The sequence below is a fragment of the Eriocheir sinensis genome, chromosome 13 (genome assembly GCF_024679095.1).
Source record: "Eriocheir sinensis breed Jianghai 21 chromosome 13, ASM2467909v1, whole genome shotgun sequence".
Lineage (NCBI taxonomy): Eukaryota > Metazoa > Arthropoda > Malacostraca > Decapoda > Varunidae > Eriocheir > Eriocheir sinensis.
The window spans coordinates 10,669,865-10,690,119 of record NC_066521.1 but is presented as its reverse complement, the minus strand read 5'-3'; the positions used below and the strand labels follow the sequence as shown (position 1 = coordinate 10,690,119).

The following is a 20,255-nucleotide window of genomic DNA, read 5'->3' as shown; positions in this document are numbered from 1 at the left end:
TTTTTTGTGCCCTTGAGCTGTCTCCTTTGTTGTAAAAAAGAAAAAAATGTCTGAGGTACGGAAAAAGCAAGATCATAATAAACTTACAGGTAAAAGTTAGTGTAATGTAGCCTCATGTTGCTATCTATGCAGCCAAGACCCCGCCACGTGTGCAAGGGAGTGTGGGAAGGGCAAAGAGGTAATAGGGAGCGTAGGGCGGCGTGTCTGAGGTACGGAAAAAGCAAGATCAATAAACTTAAGGTAAAATTTAATGTAATGTAGCCTCATGTTGCTATCTATTCAGCCAAGACTCCGCCATGTGTGTAAGGGAGTATGGGAAGGGCAAAGAGGTAATAGGGAGCGTAGGGCGGCGTGTCTGAGGTACGGTAAACGCAAGATCAATAAACTTACAGGTAAAAGTTAGTGTAATGTAGCCTTATGTTGCTATCTATTCAGCCAAGACCCCGCCACGTGTGTAAGGGAGTATGGGAAGGGCAAAGAGGTAATAGGGAGCGTAGGGCGGCGTGTCTGAGGTACGGTAAACGCAAGATCATAATAAACTAAAAGGTAAAAGTTAGTGTAGTTTAGTCATGTGTCGCTATCTATGCAGCCAAGACCCCGCCACGTGTGCAAGGGAGTATGGGAAGGGCAAAGAGGTAATAGGGAGCGTAGGGCGGCGTGTCTGAGGTACGGTAAACGCAAGATCATAATAAACTTAAAGGTAAAAGTCAGTGTAGTTTAGTCATGTGTCGCTATCTATGCAGCCAAGACCCCGCCACGTGTGTAAGGGAGTGTGGGAGGGCCAAAGAGGGGATAGGGAGCGTAGGGCGGCGTGTGTCTGAGGTAAGGGAGACCTAAATAGACTAAAAAGAACAAGTATGTGTAGTCTGGTCCATGGTCTCGTCTCGTGTTGCTATCTATGCACCCAAGGCCCCGCCACGTGCGTATCGGCGAGGTTATTTGAGGACCTGAGAGTAACCACGAGTCGCCCAAGTCACCTTCTGCACCGCCCCTTCCCGCCCATCTATCTCCCCGCCGCCACTCATCTCCCCTTCCACGCCTCTCTCCTCGCCCCCACCACCTCTCCGTCACCCCCCTCGCTGCAGCCCTTACGACGGACGTGTTTTGTTTGCTGGGAGACTGGCGGAGCGTGAAGAGGGGAGGAGAGGAGGAAAGATGAGCAGAGGAGAGGAGAGGAGAGGAGAGGAGAGAGCTTTTTCTTTATCCTATGCTTTGTTTCTCTATTCTTTCTTTCCTTACTTTTTTTACGCTTCCTTTATATTCTCCTTCAATCATCTTCTCTTCCTCTATATCTAGGAGACGAGGAGAGGAGGAAAGAAGAGCAGAGGAGAGAAGAGAAGAGGAGAGCAGAGAAGAGGAGAGAAGAGAAGAGGACGAGAGGAGAGAGCTTTTTCTTTATCCTATGCTTTGTTTCTCTTCCTTTTTCTCTCCTCTTTCTTTCCTTACTTTTCTTTTCCTCTTCCATTTTTATTCCTCATCTATTATCTTCTCTCCTTTTCCTCCTTATCTTCGCTTTCGCAGGAGAGGAGATGAGAGGCGAGGAGAGAAGACAAAAGAGGAGGCGAACAGAGAAGAGAAGAGGAGGAGGAGGAGGAGAGAAGAGAGGGGGAAAGAGAAGGGGCGAGAGGAAAACCAGTAGCAAGGGAAAACCATCCAAGTTAACCTCTCTCCATTCTCCCTTCGCCCTCCTTTCTCTCCCTCGCTCTCTCCCGTCGCGCCAGCCTCCCCCTGACCACCAGATGAATACATGAGGTCAGGTCACGCATGATGACCCCCGTGTATTTACCCAAAGAGGCAGCACAGTCAGGTCAAGAGAGGACTGGGTGGGGGGCTGGTAAAGGGGGGTGGGTGGAGTAAGGGGTGAAGGGGGAGGTGGGGGAGGGGATGGGGGGCCTGGGTCAATAAAGGGGGATTCCCATGAACAACTTAAAAGCTTCTGTCAAGGGATTAGATTGTCCTTGTTCCTGGGTTTGACGTGTCGCAGAAGAGGGGGGAGGGAAATTGGGGAACATGTGGGGGGTCTGTGGGGGGCGTGGGGGGGCGTGTGGGGGGGCGTGGGTGGCCCCTTGAGTCGCGGCCGCCAAGAGGTTTCCAATGTCGTGTAATTTTAGTCACCGGAAATGAATGTGAGGAGTCGTGGCGTGCGTGCGTGCGTTTGTATATATTTCTGCGTCAGGTCAAGTAGGCGCTCTCTCTCTCTCTCTCTCTCTCTCTCTCTCTCTCTCTCTCTCTCTCTCTCTCTCTCTCTCTCTCTCTCTCTCTCTCTCTCTCTATTCCTCCCTCTCCTCCCTATCCTCCTCCTCCTCCGCATCATCGTCATCATCACCACCATCACCACCAGCAGCCTCCATATCTCAGGTGGCGGTGGTGGTGGTGGTGGTGGTGACAGGCTCCAGGTGAGGTCTGTCTACCTGTTATCACCGACACCTCACTCTTATCGCCACCTCTGCCACTCGACCCCAGCCTTCACCACAACCTTCAGCTTCACTCACCATCATCACCGTCACCATTATCCTCCTCCTCCTCCTCCTCCTCCTCCTCATCATCATCATCATCAGTGCTCCACCTACGCGTGTATAAAAATAGGATTAACGGGATTCTAGGAAAAGGCCCTACATCTCATCCCCTTAATTCTGTTCCTCTTTCTCCTCCCCTCTCACTCCTTTCTCCTCTCTCACTCTTCCATTCTTCCGATCTTCCCTATCTCTTCTCTCCCTCCTCCATTCTCAGTTACCCCTTCATTCTCCCCCTCTCCTCTCTCGTTCCATTATCACTCCCTTTTTCCTCTTTCCTCTCTCCATTCTTTTATCTCCTTCTTCACCCTCTTCTATTCTTCCTACCAGCACCTCCTATTCCCGTCTCTTCCTCTTTTCTTTCTTCCAACACCTCCCTTTTCCTCCTCCTCATTTCTCCTCCTTCCAGCACATTATTTTCCTACTTCCCTCCTTCCCCTCTCCCTCATCTATTCTTCTAAACATCTCCCTCGTCAGCAGCACCTCCTCCCTCCTCTTTCGTTCCCCCTCTCTACACCTCTTCTTCCCCCTCCCTCTCCTCCCTTCAGTTTCTTTCCTACATCTCCTCCTATTAACTGTCACATTTAAACACTGATAACTATCGACCTCATTTCTACTGATATGTAAGAAAAATAACCAAGAGTAGGAATGAGGGTGAGAAGTCGAGATAAGGTATTAATCAGCATAAAAATAAATAAGTATAGATGCCGCCTTTCTTATAATAAATGCTTAAAACTCCCCTAAAAGATATTGGAAACCACGGAACTATTGGTAAAATCATATGTAAAAGGTTAGAAAAAAAGAATAACGGAAATATTGATAAAAGTATATGCAAAGATTAGAAAAAAGAGATTAAAGTAAAAATATGAATAAAACAAGGAAATGTGATAAAAGTATATGTTAAAGTATGTTGTTAGTAAAAAGTGATAAGTGAAAAGTGTTGCTGATAAAAAGTGAAGTAGTAGTTAGTAAAGAGGTCACTGAGTATAAATATGACGAAAACAAAGAAAATATTGGTAAAAGAATATGAAGAAGGTTATGGAAAAAAATCATTAAGTAAAAATATGAAGAAAACAAAGGAAATACTAGGAAAAAATGTATGTAAACATAAGAACATAAGAACATAGGGAGACTGCAAGAGGCCGGGTGGCCTACACAGGGCAGCTTCAGAATCCCCCCCACTACTCACGATGGGTGAGGGGTAGTTTCATGGGTTACAGGTACAGGGTTGATCCTCGTTATACCGGCGGTACTAGGCACGCACCAGTACCCTGTCACCTTACTGCATCCACACCTCACTGCCACCTGTCGTCCTCGTCCATGTAGCTTTCCAGTCTACTCTTAAAACAAGCTATCGTCCCTGCACTAACTATGTGATTGTTGAGTCTATTCCATTCCCCCACCACCCTATTACTAAACCAATGCTTGCCTATATCTCTCCTAAATCTATACTTTTCTAATTTAAATCCATTACTGCGAGTTCTATCCTGCTGGCTAATTCTCAGTACTTTACTTATATCGCCTTTGTTTAACCCTTGACCCATTTGAATACTTCTATCAGATCTCCCCGCACTCTTCGTCTCTCTAGTGAATGTAAGTTTAGATGTTTCAGCCTATTTTGAGATGGGAGGTTCCTCAGCCCCTGAATCATCTAGGTCATCCTCCTCTGAACTGATTCTAGCAAGTTGATGTCCATTCTGTAGTGTGGGCACCAAAATTGGACAGCATAATCTAAGTGTGGCCTAACTAACGCTAAATAGAGTCTGAGGAAAGTGATAATTCAGTAAAAAATGCAAATAACCGGCACAACTTTTCATTTCCAACCAAACAACAGAGAACTAAAAGTGATAAAAATAAGCATAAGTCTGTCACTTTTAATGGAGTAAACGCTTAAATTTCCCCCAATAGATGAAGAAAACACGAAAATATTGATAAAAAAAATGGATGTAAAGGCTTAAAGAAAAGACGTTAATGAGTAAAAATATCAAGAAAACAAGGAAATATTGGAAAAAGTATATGTGGAATGTTAGAGAAAAGAATACTTAGTAAAAATATGAAAAGAACAAAACACGGAAAAAGTGGTATGAATATAAGGTACAAGTTAAAGCCAAAGATGATTGAAGTAAAGACAGAAATAATCTACCCTTTCTTTCTGTCTTCTTATTTTGTTTTCCTTTGCTTTTTTGTCTTCCTTTAATTTGTTTGTGTCTTCCCTTTCTCCTTCCACACAAATAAATACAAAGTTAAAAGTGACCCATAGAAATACATGATGGGGATGAAACCTACGAAAATAATATACATAAACGAAACAAACAATGAAAGAAAACGTATTGGTGGAGCAGAAATGAACGAGAGAGAGAGATTGTAATAGTGGCGAGATTGAAAGAAAAAAAAAACTTGAATAATCAATGAAAGCTGAATGACCACGGAAAAACCTAACTTGCATGTGTGTCTGTGTGTGTGTGTGTGTGTGTGTGTGTGTGTGTGTGTGTGTGTGTGTGTGTGTGTGTAGGGCGAGAGGAACTTTCACTTTCACTTCCCTCACACTGGACTCTCCCTTCCATTCATGCGTCACCACCACCACTACCACCATCACCAACACTACCACCACCACCACTACCACCACCACCACGCCCATCTTGACCTGTCCCTCCATGGTCACTTTTCTCCCACCTCTTTCTCTACATATGCAAGCACCCGCCTTCTTCCCTTTCCTTTCTTCCTCCAGTATTTTCTTGCACCTCTTTCACAAATTAATAGTATACTTCACTTCCTATCTCCCTCTACTCCTCTTTTACTCCTCCTTCGCTAGTTAAAACACTACTCTTCCTTTCTCCCTCTACTCCTTTTCTTACTCATCTTACTCAAGTTAAAAGCACTCTTCTTCCTTTCTTTTTTTACTCATCTTACCGTAGTTAAAAGCATTCCTCTTCCTTTCTCCCTATACTCCTCTCTGACTCCTCATTCTCTAGTTGAAAACACATCTCTTTCTTCCTTCCATTCCCCTTCCTCTTTCCCTCGTCTTTTATATCTCAAAAAACAAATATACTTAACTTCCGCCCTTCCTTCTTGCCCTCATCCCCTTTTCTCTTCCTCTCCAGGTATAAACACAAATCTTTAACTACAAATATATGCATTCCACACCTTCTCCTCCCCCCCCTCCCTCTCTCTCAACAAGAACACAATCTTTCACACTTTAGATGATAATGCCCTTCCCCTTTCCCTTCCCCTTTCATTCTTCTACTTTGTTCCATCTCCACATTCCTGCCTCTTCCCTGTCCTCCTTCCTCTCTGTAAAATCCTCCACCCTTCCTCTCTCTTTCCTTCTCTCACTCTCTCCTTCCGTTGTTCACCAGACAAATTTAAACCCCAGACTCTCCCTTCCTCTCTTTGTCACTTCCTTTTTCTTCCTCTCTCCCTCCCTCTCGCCGCCACACCCACCCATAAATGAGTTCGTCGTCAACCTTCACCGCCAAAAGAACTTCGAAGGTCCCACCGAGACTCGAACTCGGATTGTTGGATTCAGAGTCCAAAGTGCTAACCATTACACCATGGGACCCGCTGACGGAACCTGTTTGGCAAGGTGACTCATTTACACCGGAGCCTGGCACACACTCACCCGATTCCTTTTACTTTGTTTTTATTTGTCTTTTGTTTTGATCCCTCTTTTCCTTATTGTTTTTGTTTCTTTTCTTTTGCAATTTTCCTTTCTTATTTTTCGTTGTCATCCCTTTTAATATTTTGTCTTCCCTCTTCTTTGTTTTTGTTTTTCCTTTCTTTTCTCTTTCTTTTCTTTATTTATTTCCTTTCCTTTCTTATTTTTGATGTCTTCTTTTGTCCATTCTTTCTTACTTTTTGTTGTTTTCCTTTTCGTTTGTTTTAACTTTTCTTTTTATTTTTTGTCTTCCCTTTCTTATTTTTGCTGTCTTCCTTTTCTTATCTTTTGTCTTCTCTCTCGTTTCTCTTTCCTTCCTTTTTTTGTCTTCCTTTCTTTTATTTTTTGTCTTCATTTTCTTTTTTTGTCTTCCCTTTCTTTTCTTTTCCCCTTCTTATTTTCTGTTCTTTCCTTTTTTATTTTGTCTTCCTTTTCTTTTTTTTGTCTTCCATTTTTTTTCTTCCCCTTCTTATCTTCTGTGGTCTACCCTTTCTTATATTTTGTCCTCCCTTTCAATTTTTTTGTTTTCCATTTCTTTTTCTTCCCCTTCTTACTTTTTTGTTTTCCTTTCTGTCTTCCCTTTCTTATTTTTTGTCTTCCCTTTTTTTCGTATCCCTTTCTTTTGCCTTTTCTTTCTATTGTCTTCCCTTACTTCTATTATCTTCCCTTTCTTTTTGTCTTCTATTTTTTTGCCTTCCTTTATTTTTTTCCTTTTCTTTTCTTGTCTTCCCTTAATTTTTGGTGTCTTCCCTTTCTTCTATGGTACTTTCTTTACTTATTAATATTTCTTCAAAGTCTTATAATTATGTTCTTATTTTCTGTTATTTTTTTCCGGTATAAGGACACTGACTAAAGGGTTTATATATGAAAAAAAGGCTACTTTCTCATCCCATAAAAAAAACAAAAGTATATTTATCTCCGGGAAATGTTTCTGCTATTGAACATGTTTCGTATTTATTTTCCCATCCATGTTTTGAGATATATGGGATCGTATTTTAAAACATTTCGTCGCCCAAGTTCACATATTTGACAAGGCTTTCGTAGGAGTTGTGGGCATTTCCAGGGGTAGTTTTATGACCCTGGTGGTAGTTTGACCCTTCCTCTGTACCGTGAACCTAAGGAAACACATATTTGACAAGGCTTTCGTAGGAGTTGTGGGCATTTCCAGGGGTAGTTTTATGACCCTGGTGGTAGTTTGACCCTTCCTCTGTACCGTGAACCTAAAAAAACACTCATTAGAACCCGATTGATCCCTTCTTTGACCTTTAGAAATAGTTGATGTGAGAAGCGAAAGTGTCTCATAATACCGGCCACTAAGTCATGATGAAGAGAGAAAAGGAGAAAACTTATTTCGTACTTTTTGTCTTCCCTTTCTTACTTTTTGTCTTCCCTTTCTTATTTTTTGTCTTCCCTTTCTTATTTTTGTCTTCCCGTTCTTATTTTTCTTCCCTTTCTTATTTTTGTCTTCCCTTTCTTATTTTTTTCTTCCCTTTCGTACTTTTTGTCTTCCCTTTCTTATTTTTTGTTTTCCCTTTCTTATTTTTTTGTTTTCCCGTTCTTATTTTTCTTCCCTTTCTTATTTTTGTCTTCCCTTTCTTATTTTTTGTCTTCCCTTTCTTATTGTTTGTTTTCCCTTTTTTATTTTTTTGTTTTCCCGTTCTTATTTTTCTTCCCTTTCTTATTTTTGTCTTCCCTTTCTTATTTTTGTCTTCCCTTTCTTATTTTTTGTCTTCCCTTTCTTATTTTTTCCCGTTCTTATTTTTCTTCCCTTTCTTATTTTTGTCTTCCCTTTCTTATTTTTGTCTTCCCTTTCTTATTTTTTGTCTTCCCTTTCTTATTTTTTGTCTTCCCTTTCTTATTTTTTGTCTTCCCTTTCTTATTTTTTGTCTTCCCTTTCTTATTTTTTGTCTTCCCTTTCTTATTTTTTGTCTTCCCTTTCTTATTTTTTGTCTTCCCTTTCTTATTTTTTGTCTTCCCTTTCTTATTTTTTGTCTTCCCTTTCGTACTTTTTGTCTTCCCTTTCTTATTTTTTGTCTTCCCTTTCGTACTTTTTTCTTCTCGTTCTTATTTTTCTTCCCTTTCTTATTTTTGTCTTCCCTTTCTTATTTTTTTGTCTTCCCTTTCGTTCTTTTTGTCTTCCCTTTCTTATTTTTTGTTTTCCCTTTCTTATTTTTTGTCTTCCCTTTCGTACTTTTTGTCTTCCCTTTCTTATTTTTTGTCTTCCCTTTCTTATTTTTTGTCTTCCCTTTCTTATTTTTTGTCTTCCCTTTCGTACTTTTTGTCTTCCCTTTCTTATTTTTTGTCTTCCCTTTCTTATTTTTTGTCTTCCCTTTCTTATTTTTTTCTTCCCGTTCTTATTTTTCTTCCCTTTCTTATTTTTGTCTTTCCTTTCTTATTTTTTGTCTTCCCTTTCTTGTTTTTTGTCTTCCCTTTCTTATTTTGGTGTATGAAATCTTAAGGCACTAGAAATGGCCGCCACTAACCTGAGCCCGTATTCTGAAACGTATCTTCACCTCATTTCACCTGTTTCAAAATACTCTCGTGGAAGTTAACGGGATTTTCAGACTGTTTTGTGATCCTAGTGATAGTTTTACACGACTCCTGCAGCTAGCATGGAAGAGTCACCCAAGAAAACAGTTAATCTTCTCTGTGGCCTTGGTAAATAATCATAACGGGAGTCCAATACGCTTAAGAAAGTAACCCACGAATTGTTATGTAAATATGTAAATGAACGTAACCAACATCACCGAATAAATAGACAAGAGGGGGAAGGGAAGGGGATATGAGGAGGGAGGAAGGAAGGGAATAGGAGAGAGAGTAGGAGGAGGAAGAGGAGGAGGAGGAGGAAGTTTATTGGTCAGCAGAATGACTTGCAAATTGTTCTTGAAATTACTCCAAACAACAACAGCAGCAACAACAACAACAACAACAACAGCAACAACAACTACTACTTCTACTATTACTATTACTACTAACTACTACTACTACTACTACACAATCAATAATAACAACAGCAGCAACGTTACCACCACCACCACCACCATCACTTCTGCCATCATCACAACCACCACTAACATATCCTTCATCACCACGTCATAACCACCATTTTTTATTGTTTGTTTATATGATGGATAGATAACGTAAGGAAAGCAAATGAAGGGCAAAACTACAGCAAAAAAAGTCTGAAGAATAAAAAAAAAGTCCAGATAGATAGACAGATATGACAGATAGATAAATAAAAGCCGATTCATACAGAACCCAAACTAACAAAAAAGCAAACCGAGTCACGTGTTAAACATTCTCGGAAACAAATAAACAAACAAACAAAAAAAGTGGTGGTGATGAAGTGGTGATGAAGGATATGTTAGTGGTGGTGGTGGTGGTGATATGATGATGGTAGCAGAAGTGATGATGGTGGTGGTGGTGGTGGTAACGCTGCTGCTGTTGTTGTTAGTATTGATTTTGTAATAGTAGTAGTAGTAGTAGTAGTAGTAGTAGTAGTAGTAGTAGTAGTAGTAGTAGTTGTTGCTGTTGTTGTTGTTGTTGTTGTTTGGAGTAACTTTCAAGAACGATTTGCAGGTCATTCTGCTGACCAATAAACTTCCTCCTTTTCCTCCTCCTCCTCTTCCTCCTCCTCCTTCCTCCCTCTCCTATTTCCTTCCTTCCTCCCTCCTCATTTTCCTTTCCCCTCCCCCTCTTATTATTCCTCCCCGCAGCTGCTACAAATAAACACGCACAAAGAGGAGGAGGAGGAGGAGGAAAAGTAGGAGGAGGAGGAGGAGGAGGAGGGAGAGGAGGTGGAGGAGGAGGAGGAAGAGGAGGAAGGAGGAGGAGGAGGAGAGGTCTTTATGCTCTACATACTGCTGTGGTCGTTACCAAGCCTAGTTTGTACACACACACACACACACACACACACACACACACACACACACACACACACACACACACACACGCTGGAATTTCCTTTTACAGAAATGAAAGCGAATAGCTAGTAGTAGTAGTAGTAGTAGTAGTAGTAGTAGTAGTAGTAGTAGTAGTGGTAGTAGTTTGTAGTAGTAGTAGTAGTAGTAGTAGTAGTAGTAGTAGTAGTAGTGATAAAGTAGTAGATAGATAATAATGAAAACGTATAATAAAAAGTTAAGAACAAAAAATAAAGAGAAACCCAAATCGACTAATTGTTTTAAAGGGCGATCAACCTCAAGCGATATTCCCAAGAAAGTCAGAAAGTAAGAAACTCAGGAAGAAAAAGAAAAACAGGAAAGAAAAAAAAAAGCTGGTCGCCACAATCATGAGAACAGCTGAAGGAGGAGGAGGAGGAGGAGGAGGAGGAAGAATGAGTAGGGAATTGCACGGGGAAGGGGGAGGGAGAGGCAAAGTAGTAGTAGGAGGAGGAAGAGTGAAGGGGGGATAGGAAGGGGAAGAGAGGAAGAAGGAGGGAGGAAGGAAGATGGAAGGAAAAAAAGAGGAAGAGGAACCACAAACCACAGCCAACCAGTCAACCATAAAGATGAGGCGTCCAGCGGTGACCCCGACGCTGGAGGAGGAGGAGGAGGAGGAGGAGGAGAAAGGTAAAGGTGTGCTTGAAGGAGACTTGAATGAAAAGCGAGGGAAGTGGGAGGGAGGGAAAGTAGGGAGTGAGGGGGAGTAGGAAGGGGAGGGAGGAGTTGGGGAGGAAGGAGTAGGAAGAAGGATGAAGGAGGGGAGGGGGGAGGGGGGGGTGTAATGAGTAGGCAGAGAGGGACGTGTTGGAAGGGGAGGAAGAGGAGGAAAAAGTTCAGCGAGGGTATTGTGCTTTGCTTGTGTGTGTGTGTGTGTGTGTGTGTGTGTGTGTGGGTGGGTGTGTGTGTGTGTGTGTGTGTGGGTGTGGGTGTGTGTGTGTGTGTTTACAGCAATAATGAAAAAAAAAAGCCCGCTACTTACTGGTCCTGATGTGTGTGTGTGTGTGTGTGTGTGTGTGTGTAAATAGCGCCCGTGAACCCGAAGTAACACAGCAGTAATCAAACGTCACTATAACACCAATGCAACAGTCCACCGTTACTATAAATAAACCCGCCTGCTTCACAAACGACAGGGCCAACCACTAAAATACCCACGAACAGAATAGAACTTGCACATACAAAACTAATTAACTGACTGATTAATTAACTACCCACCTACCTATCTATCTACCTATCTATATACATACATAACTTACTAACTAACTACCTAAAAACAAGCAAATAAACAAAATAACCAAATAAAACTTCCATAACTCCACGCCCTACTCCACCCAACCCCATCCACCAGTCCCACTCCAGCCACTCCACACAACACAACCTCGCCCCACCCCGCCCCGCTGCACATAACTCCGCCGCGCCCCGCCCCGCCCTGCCCCGCCCAGAATACAAGCAGCCAGCCCTGGAGAACGACCCAGCGTTGTCGTAACAAAGGGGAAGAGGCAAGTCAATGCTCCAACATGGAACTCGAGCGAGAACAAGACATAAATTGGTTTACAGCAGATAAGAGTACAACCTGCGTCCAGCGAAAAACTAATCTTTGCTTGTAACATTAAAGCGAACAGCCGTACAAAAAACGATATGGCAACACTTCTGTAACAAAGGGAAAGATTTAAGTCGACGTTCCACAATCAAGGTCGCATAAAATCAAGAAACAGATGAAAATAAACTTAAAACAGACGAAAGAAATAAGAAAAGGAAAACAATCTAATTAGTCAAGTGAATACAAAAAGGATATCGGCTTAAAATAATAATGCCCAAGAAAAAAGACTAGTTTTATAACAGAAAACTAATGGAAACATGTTTAAGGCAGACGGGAACCGTTAGAAAATATGAGAAACTATCGATTAAAAAATTACTAAAAGGCAAAACAATAGACAAAAATAACAAAAGCAAAAACCGACCAGCAAAATTGACTACCATTACAGAGAAAAAAATATAAGTAGTCCAAGTCGATGTATCACAATCCAACTATCACAAGAACAACAAACAGACGAAGACAAATCAAGGCAACAAGCATTACGAAGGGGAACAAACAACATATTTACAAATGTCTGCTCGTAAAAATGACTTTGCCCTAGAAAATTGAAGAGAAACCTGGAAACTTGATAGGAAAGTCAGAGGAGACAGACAGACCCGGAGGATGATACGAGGAAGAATGAACATGATGACTTCCAAGGGGGCTGAGAGAGGAAACATGGAAACATGGAAACATGGAAATGCAGGCAACAGAAAGCCTATTGGCTCATTACGAGGTTGCCCGCTTTGGTGATTTAATCTGCTCGACAGCCTGGGGCCTGGGGAGCAGATGAAAGCACCTCGACATTGAGGAGCAGATGAAAGCACCTCGATATTGAGGAGCAGATGAAAGCAACTCAATATTCAGTTTACTCCCGACGCAGCGAAGTGACGGTCGATTCTATATTTGAAGGAGTTGATAGTATTCGCATTTACTACTTCTGAAGGAAGATTGTTCCAGTGACGGATGACTCGGTTTGAAAAGAAACTCCTTCCGATGTCTGTGTTACATCGACTAGACTGAATGGGCAAACCGTTATTTCTAGTTCTTGAGTTGGTTTGCAATTCAAAGAAATTGGAGTAATCGACGTTATTGAATTTTTTCAGATACTTGAAGACTTGAATCATATCCCCTCGTAGGCGTCTTTTCTCCAATGTAAAGAGGTTGAGTCGCTTGAGTCGTTCCTCGTACGGTTGAGCCCTTAAGGTTGGCATCATTTTCGTGGCACGTCGTTGAATCCTTTCCAGTAAATCAATGTCCTTTCTGTAATTAGGAGACCAGAACTGTACTGCATACTCGAGGTGCGGTCTTACCATGGAATTATACAAGGATAGAATCACGTCTGGCGTTTTACACTCGAAGTTCCTCGCTATGAACCCGAGCATAGTGTTGGCTTTGTTGTATGCTTTTTTACAGTGATTCGCGTGTTTCAGGTCACTGCTGATAGTGACTCCAAGATCCTTTTCCTCCTGCATCGCTTGCAGAGGTCTCCCATTCATGATGTATGTGTGGTTACTATTTCTGGACCCAATGTGCATGACTTTGCATTTGTCAACATTAAAGGACATTTGCCATTTTTCCGACCATTCGATAATGTGATTGAGGTCTTTCTGAATGATTTCGCAGTCGGTTTTGTGAGGGCCTTTCCCCCCACCTTAGTGTCATCAGCAAATTTCGATATTGTGGATTTCAGTCCTGATTCGAGGTCGTTGATATATATGATGAAGAGAATGGGTCCCAGCATTGACCCTTGAGGCACTCCACTAGTGACTGGAAGCCAATCGGAAGGCTGTCCGTTGAGTAGTACTCGTTGTTTTCTGTCGGTGAGCCAATCTCTTATCCACGCGATCAGATTGGCTCCATTGCCCGCCGAGTGAAGTTTCTTAAAGAGTCGCTCGTGCGGTACCTTGTCGAAGGCTTTCTGAAAGTCCAGGTATATAACATCACTGGGGATGTGGGCATCCCAGTTCTTATATATACCTTGGAAGAAGTCTGGAGGAGGAGGAGGAGGAGGAAAAAAATAGATAAAAATATACGGAGAAGCAGAAAAGGAGAAGGGATAAGAAGGAAAGGAAAGGAGAGGAAAATATAAGGAAGTGAAGAATGGAGAGAATGAGTAAGACAAGTAAGGAAGAGAGGAAAAAGAAGAGAAGAGGGAACGGAGATAGGAGGAAGTTTCAAGTCACGAATCATTTACAAGAGCTTTAAATTTTAACTCCTATATAACGATTCCAAGAGGGAAGAAATGGAAAAGGAGAAGAAGAATAAGGAAACAGAGCCAGGAGGAAGTTCGAGGTCACGAATCATCCACCAGACCACCTAACTCTTGCATAGCGATTCCAGGAGGCTATTCAAGGCGCCTCCAAACAAACAGTCGTTGGAGGCACTGCGGTGTGTGGCGTCTAAATCTGGCCGGCTGTCCAGATATGTACATCCGGGTCTGATCTGCGCATGCGTAGAACCCAATGTTTATAAACAAAGTTTGTTGTTAAACAGAGGATGGACAAAAATGTCCGCCAAGATGGCATCAACAGACATTTTGCTGCCAACTTGCCGGTGTGGCGTCAAATCTCATCCCTCCATCATAGTCCATCCCATCCTGAACTGCACATCGCGGAACCCAATCTGTACTATCACAGAGTAACTAAGTGAAGCATCGAAGTGTAAAAAAAAGTACCCAGGAGGACTTAAAAAGTGATGCAAAAAGGGAAAGGTCACAACAAGAAGAGTGATTGTTGATATCCTAGTTTATATATATATATATATATATATATATATATATATATATATATATATATATATATATATATATATATATATATACATACGTCATCATTTGCTTTATAACAATATAAATAAACTTGGGTGGGACAGATCCCGACAAGCAGTCGACAATAGACACGGTACCGTGTTGAAATTCACCTGTGTATGTATTCCGGATGGGATGGACTATGACGGAGGGATGAGATTTGACCCCACACCGGAATTTACTGGCATTCCACTGTTTAATAACAAACTTTGTTAGTAAACATTGGGTTCTGCGCATGTGCAGATCAGACCCGGGCATATTTGGACAGCCGGACGGATTTGGACGCCACAGCGGTCCCTCCACGCCCCCTGGCCACGCCGTCTCGCTGAGGCCTAAGGGAAAGGTTAGGGAAAGCGTGCCGTCTTCAGGGCCATCAGCCACGCCACTCAGCAACCCCCCCCCCCCCCACGTCCCCACCCCCCGCCACTTCCTCCGTCAGGCCCCAGGCCCTCCAGCGGCGTGACAACCCTCCCTCGGGTAGTAGTAGTATAAGTAGTAGTAGTAGTAGTAGTAGTAAAAGAGGAAACAGAGGAGGATGAGGAGGAAAAGAAGAAAGAAGAGGAAGAAGAATTGGAGGAACAGGATGAAGTAGAGGAGGAAGAAGAGGAGAAGTAGGAACTCTTGGAGGGTGGGAACAGCCCGAGGAGAGCAAACTAAACCCTGCCGGCAACACCTTCAGGAACAGACCACGAGGAACCAGGCACCGGCGCCCTCCACATCCACCCGAGGACCTGGCGGGGCGTGGATCCTCCGGGCGAAAACTTGGAGGCAGCGAAAGAACGAATGACCTCCTCAGAACGCCCTTTAGAATTTGACGAAGAATTGAAAAAGAAGATAACGAATGACCTCCTCAGAACGCCCTTTAGAATTTGACGAAGAATTGGAAAAGAAGATAACGAATAACCTCCTCAGAACGCCCTTTAGAATTTGACGAAGAATTGAAAAAGAAGATAACGAATAACCTCCTCAGAACGCCCTTTAGAATTTGACGAAGAATTGGAAAAGAAGATAACGAATAACCTCCTCAGAACGCCCTTTAGAATTTGACGAAGAATTGAAAAAGAAGATAACGAATGACCTCTCCAGAACGTCTTTTAGAACTTGATAAAGACTTGAAGGCAGTGAGAGAACGAATGACCTCCTCAGAACGTCTTTTAGAACTTGATGAAGACTTGAAGGCAGTGAGAGAACGAATGACCTCCTCAGAACGTCTTTTAGAACTTGATGAAGACTTGAAGGCAGTGAGGGAGCGAATGACCTCCTCAGAACGTCTTTTAGAACTTGATGAAGACTTGAAGGCAGTGAAAGAACGAATGACCTCCTCAGAACGCCTTTTAGAACTTGATGAAGACTTGAAGGCAGTGAGATAACGAATGACCTCTCCAGAACGTATTTTAGAACTTGATGAAGACTTGAAGGCAGTGAGAGAACGAATGACCTCCTCAGAACGCCTTTCAGAATTTGACGATAATCTAAGGATGGGAAGAGAGAGAATGACCTCCTCAGATTGCCTTTTAGAACTTGGCGAAGATCTGAGAGAGGGAGAGAACGAATTACCTCAGAACGCCCTTTAAAAACGTGGCGAAGACTTGAGAATGAAAAGAGAACACATACCTCCTTCAGAAAGCATTTTTGAACCTGACGAGGACTTGAATACAGAAAGAAAGCGCATAACCCAATCAGAACTTATTTTAGAGGCAAAGACAAGTGAAGAGAAAACGAATGAAGGCTTTTTTAGAACCTGGCGAGAAATTGAGGATAGAGAAAGAACGCATTACTCCCCAAAAACGCATTCTAGGACTTAACGAAAATTTAAGAAACTAGAAAGAGAGCACAAAACCCTTTAGAACGCTTTTTAGAATCTGACGAAAGCTTGTGGGCAGAAAGGGAACGTTTAACCCAATCAGAAAGCATTTTAGAACCTGGCAAAGACATGAGGTTAGAAAAAGAAAGCAGAACCCCTCAACGCATTTTAGAACCCGAGTAAGACTTAAGAAACAAAAAAAAAAGAACGTATGACCCAACCAGAACGTCTTTTAGAACGTGACGAGAACTTGAGGGCAGAGAAAGAACGCATAACATCCCAAGACCGCATTTTAGAACATGAGAAAGACTTGTGAAACTAGAAAAAGAACGTAAGGCTAAACCAGAACGTCTTTTTAACACCTAGCAAGAACCTGAACGGAGAAAAAGAACGCCTGATACCCCAACAACGCATTTTTTAACCCTGATGAAGTTTTGAATGCACGTATAACAAAATCAGAACTACCCTTAGAACTTGACAAAGACTTACTACAGATGTCAAAACAACGCCTAACCTCCCCGAAGAACGCCTTTTAAAACCCTCCTGAAGCACCTATATCCAGTGTGTGTGTGTGTGTGTGTGTGTGTGTGTGTGTGTGTGTGTGTGTGTGTGTGTGTGTGTGTCCTGAAGAAGACTCGAGGGCGGAAAGAGCACGCATGACCCTCAGAACCCCCCCCTCCAGGAGCAGCTGTGTCCAGGCCCAGGGGAGGCGTCTTCCTGCCCCCAGAACCGCAAGTTGCCGGCTCTGAGCACTCGACTGTGAAGATGCAGCAGCGAACACCGGGCCTGAAGGACACGGCGGTCAGGCAGGTGCGTGGAGGAGGAGGGGGAGGAAGGGAAGGTGGTGGAGGAGAGGAGGAGGAGGTGGTGGCGGCAGGAAGGAAGGGAGGAAGTGGAGGTGGAGGCAGGAAGGAATAGAGGATAGAAGGGATGGTTAAAAGAGAGAATGGGACGAAAATGGGAGGAAGGGAGGAAGTGGAGAGAGGAAGGAATGGATGGAGGAAAGAAGGGAAGGGTAAAGGAAGGAATGAAATGGTGGGAGGAGGAAAACAAGAGAGGTAGGGGTGAAGGGAAGGAATGAAGGAGGAGGAAGAGAGGGAGGAAGAAAGGGAGGGTAAAAGGATGGAATGGAGAGAATGAAGAAGGAAGAGAAGAGGGAAAAAGTAAGGGAGGGAATGAAAGAAGGAAGAAAGGGAGGGAAAAAGGAAAGGTTGGAGGGAATGAAGGAGGGAGAAGAGAGGGAGGGAAAAAAGGAAGGGATGGAGGGAATGAAGGAGGGAGAAGAAAGAGGGAAAAAAAGGAAGGAATGGAGGGAATGAAAGAGAGGGAAGAAAAAGAGGGAGAGAGAAGAGAATGAAGGAGAAAGAAAGGAAATAGAGGAATGAAGAAAAGAGGAAAGAAATAGAGGAAGGGAAGGAAAAAAAACGAAGGAATGGAGGAAAGTAAGGAAGAGGGAGGGAGGAAAGAAGGAGAGGGGGTGAGGGTGAAGGAAGGAGGAAGGAGGGGAGGTTATAAAGTGGAAATAGGGTGGAGAAGAAATGGGGAAAAAAAAGAGGACTAATGAAAAGGAGAAAAAGACTACGAAAAACAATTGGAAAAAGAAAAAGAAGAAGATGAAGAGGGAGAAGAAGAGGAGAAAGAAGAAGAGGAGGAGGAGGAGGAGGAGGAGGAGGAAGAGGAACACTGGAGGAGGAAGGAAGGAGTGTGGTGATGAGGATGGATGAGTTGCGGCAAAAAAAAAAAAAAAATTGGGAGGGTAAAAGAAAAAAGAAGAAAAATAAGACGCAGTAAATCAGAGGCGAAACAAAAAAGGAATGAAAAAACTCACCCAAAAGAAGAAAAAAAAAATTAATAACAAACATGACCAAACAGAAATAATGAAGCAAAAAGGAAAAAAAATAGAAAAAAACGAAAAATAAATAAACAACAAAATAAAATAAAACAAAGAGCGAATACAAGATCTAGCAAAAAAAATAAAAAAAGGAAAAGAAAAAGAAACGGGGGGAATAAACAACGAGAAGAAGAAAAAGAAGAAAGAGCAAAGCAGACAGAGAAAGAAAGAAAGGAAACACGAAGAAAAACAGTAAAGACAAAAAAAAAAGAAAACAGAAACGAAGGTAAAGAGAATTAAAAGAAAAAGAGGAAGAGGAGGAGAAACAAAGCGAGGAGAATTAAAAGGAAGAAAAAGATAAAGAAGGAACAGAGGGAGGAGGAAAAGAACGGTCATAATTTGTATTCTAGATGACTGAGGGAAGGGAGGGAGGGAAGAAAAAACCGAGGGAGGAAGGGAGGGAAGAGTAGGAGGGAGGGAGGATGAGAAGGAGGGAGGAAAGGAAAAACAGCGATAAAGGAAGGGAAGGAGGGAAGGGAATGGCTAGCGAAGGGGAGAGGGAAAGGGAGAAGTTTGAAGGGAAGGAGGAAGGGAAGGAAAATACGAAAGGAATGGAAGGAAAAAGAAGGGACGAAAGGAGATAAAAGAAAAGCGAGGAGGGAGAGAGAGGGAGGAAAAAGAGAAAAGCGATAAAGGAAGGGAGGAAGGAAAGGAGAAAGAGAAAAACGAGAGTGGGAGAGAAGGAAGGAGGGAGACAAAAGAAGGCAGGAGGGAGGGAAATGAAGGCAGGAGGGAGGGAAAAGAAGGAAGGGGAGAAGAGAAAAGCGAGGGAGGGAAGGAGGGATTGAAGGAGGGAGGGAAATGAAGGCAGGAGGGAGGGAAAAGAAGAGAGAGGAGAAAAGCGAAGGAGGAAAGAGGGAGAGAAGGAAAGGAGGGAGGGAAGAGAAGGAGGGAAACGAGAGGGAGGGAAGAGAAGGAGGGAAACGAGAGGGAGGGAAGAGAAGGAGGGAGGGTAAGAACATTCAACTTCCGCCGCCAGACCGGACATAATATACTGCTTCCGGTCGTGGCAACTGCGGATAACTAAGGAGTAATGGTGACGAGAGAGAGAGAGAGAGAGAGAGAGAGAGAGAGAGAGAGAGAGAGAGAGAGAGAGAGAGAGAGAGAGAGAGAGAGAGAGAGAGAATTACATAGATAACCAGACCACACAGGCCCTAAGGCCCAAACTAGGTGGTCTGTCCTAAACCTAAGTGACAGTTGTTATGCGGCCACCATGGCGTTGAAACTGACCTAGTGAACATTGAGATGGAGGAGATGGCAGTCAAGATTATTCTTAAACGATGCAATCGAGTTACACTGCACCACTGATGGTGGTAACCTGTTACAATCTCGAACGACAGCATTAATTAGTGAAGAAGAATTTTGTGCAATCTGAATGAATTTGTCTGCATTTGAGTTTACCGCCATTATTTCTCGTTCGCGTCGAATCATCCATCACAAACAGCTTGGTCGGATCCACGTTGATGAAACCGTTAAGTATTTTAAAGAACTCGATCAGTTTTCCTCTTTGGTGGCGTTTTTCAAGAGAAAACAGGTTTAGATGTGACAGCCTTTCCTCGTAGGGTTTGTTTCGTAATGAAGGAACCATCTTGGTTGCTCTACGCTGAACACCTTCTAATTTAACAATGTCTTTCGCATGGTGGGGCGACCAAAACTTTACGGCATACTCCAAATGAGGTCTGACGAAACTATTATACAAAGGTAGTATAACATCTTTATTCTTGAATGAAAAATTTCTCTTAATCAAACCCATCAACCTGTTTGCTTTTTTAACGGACTCGTTGCACTGCTGGGAAAACTTGACGTTAGACGCGACTGTGACGCCAAGATCTTTGACCGAGTGAACGCTTTTAATTTCAACGCCGCACATTGCATACTCCTTCTTTATATTTCTAGATCCAACCTGCAGAGTCTGACACTTGTTTATATTAAAAGGCATTTCCCATTATACTGACCAATTTGATATTTTACGCAAATCCTCTTGTAGGCTCCACCTGTCACATTCTGTAAGTACCGTATTGCCGATTTTCGTGTCGTCCGCAAATTTACTAATGAAATTATTGAGACCA

At 42.8% G+C, this 20,255-nt stretch overlaps 1 non-coding gene across 1 annotated transcript; it reads right to left on the bottom strand.

Annotated features, from left to right (window-relative positions):
• Nucleotides 1-6,000: 6,000 nt before the first annotated feature.
• Nucleotides 6,001-6,072, bottom strand: Trnaq-cug (transfer RNA glutamine (anticodon CUG)). The gene has a single exon. It is a non-coding gene; the product is annotated as a tRNA-Gln (tRNA).
• Between the last annotated feature and the right edge of the window lie 14,183 nt (nucleotides 6,073-20,255).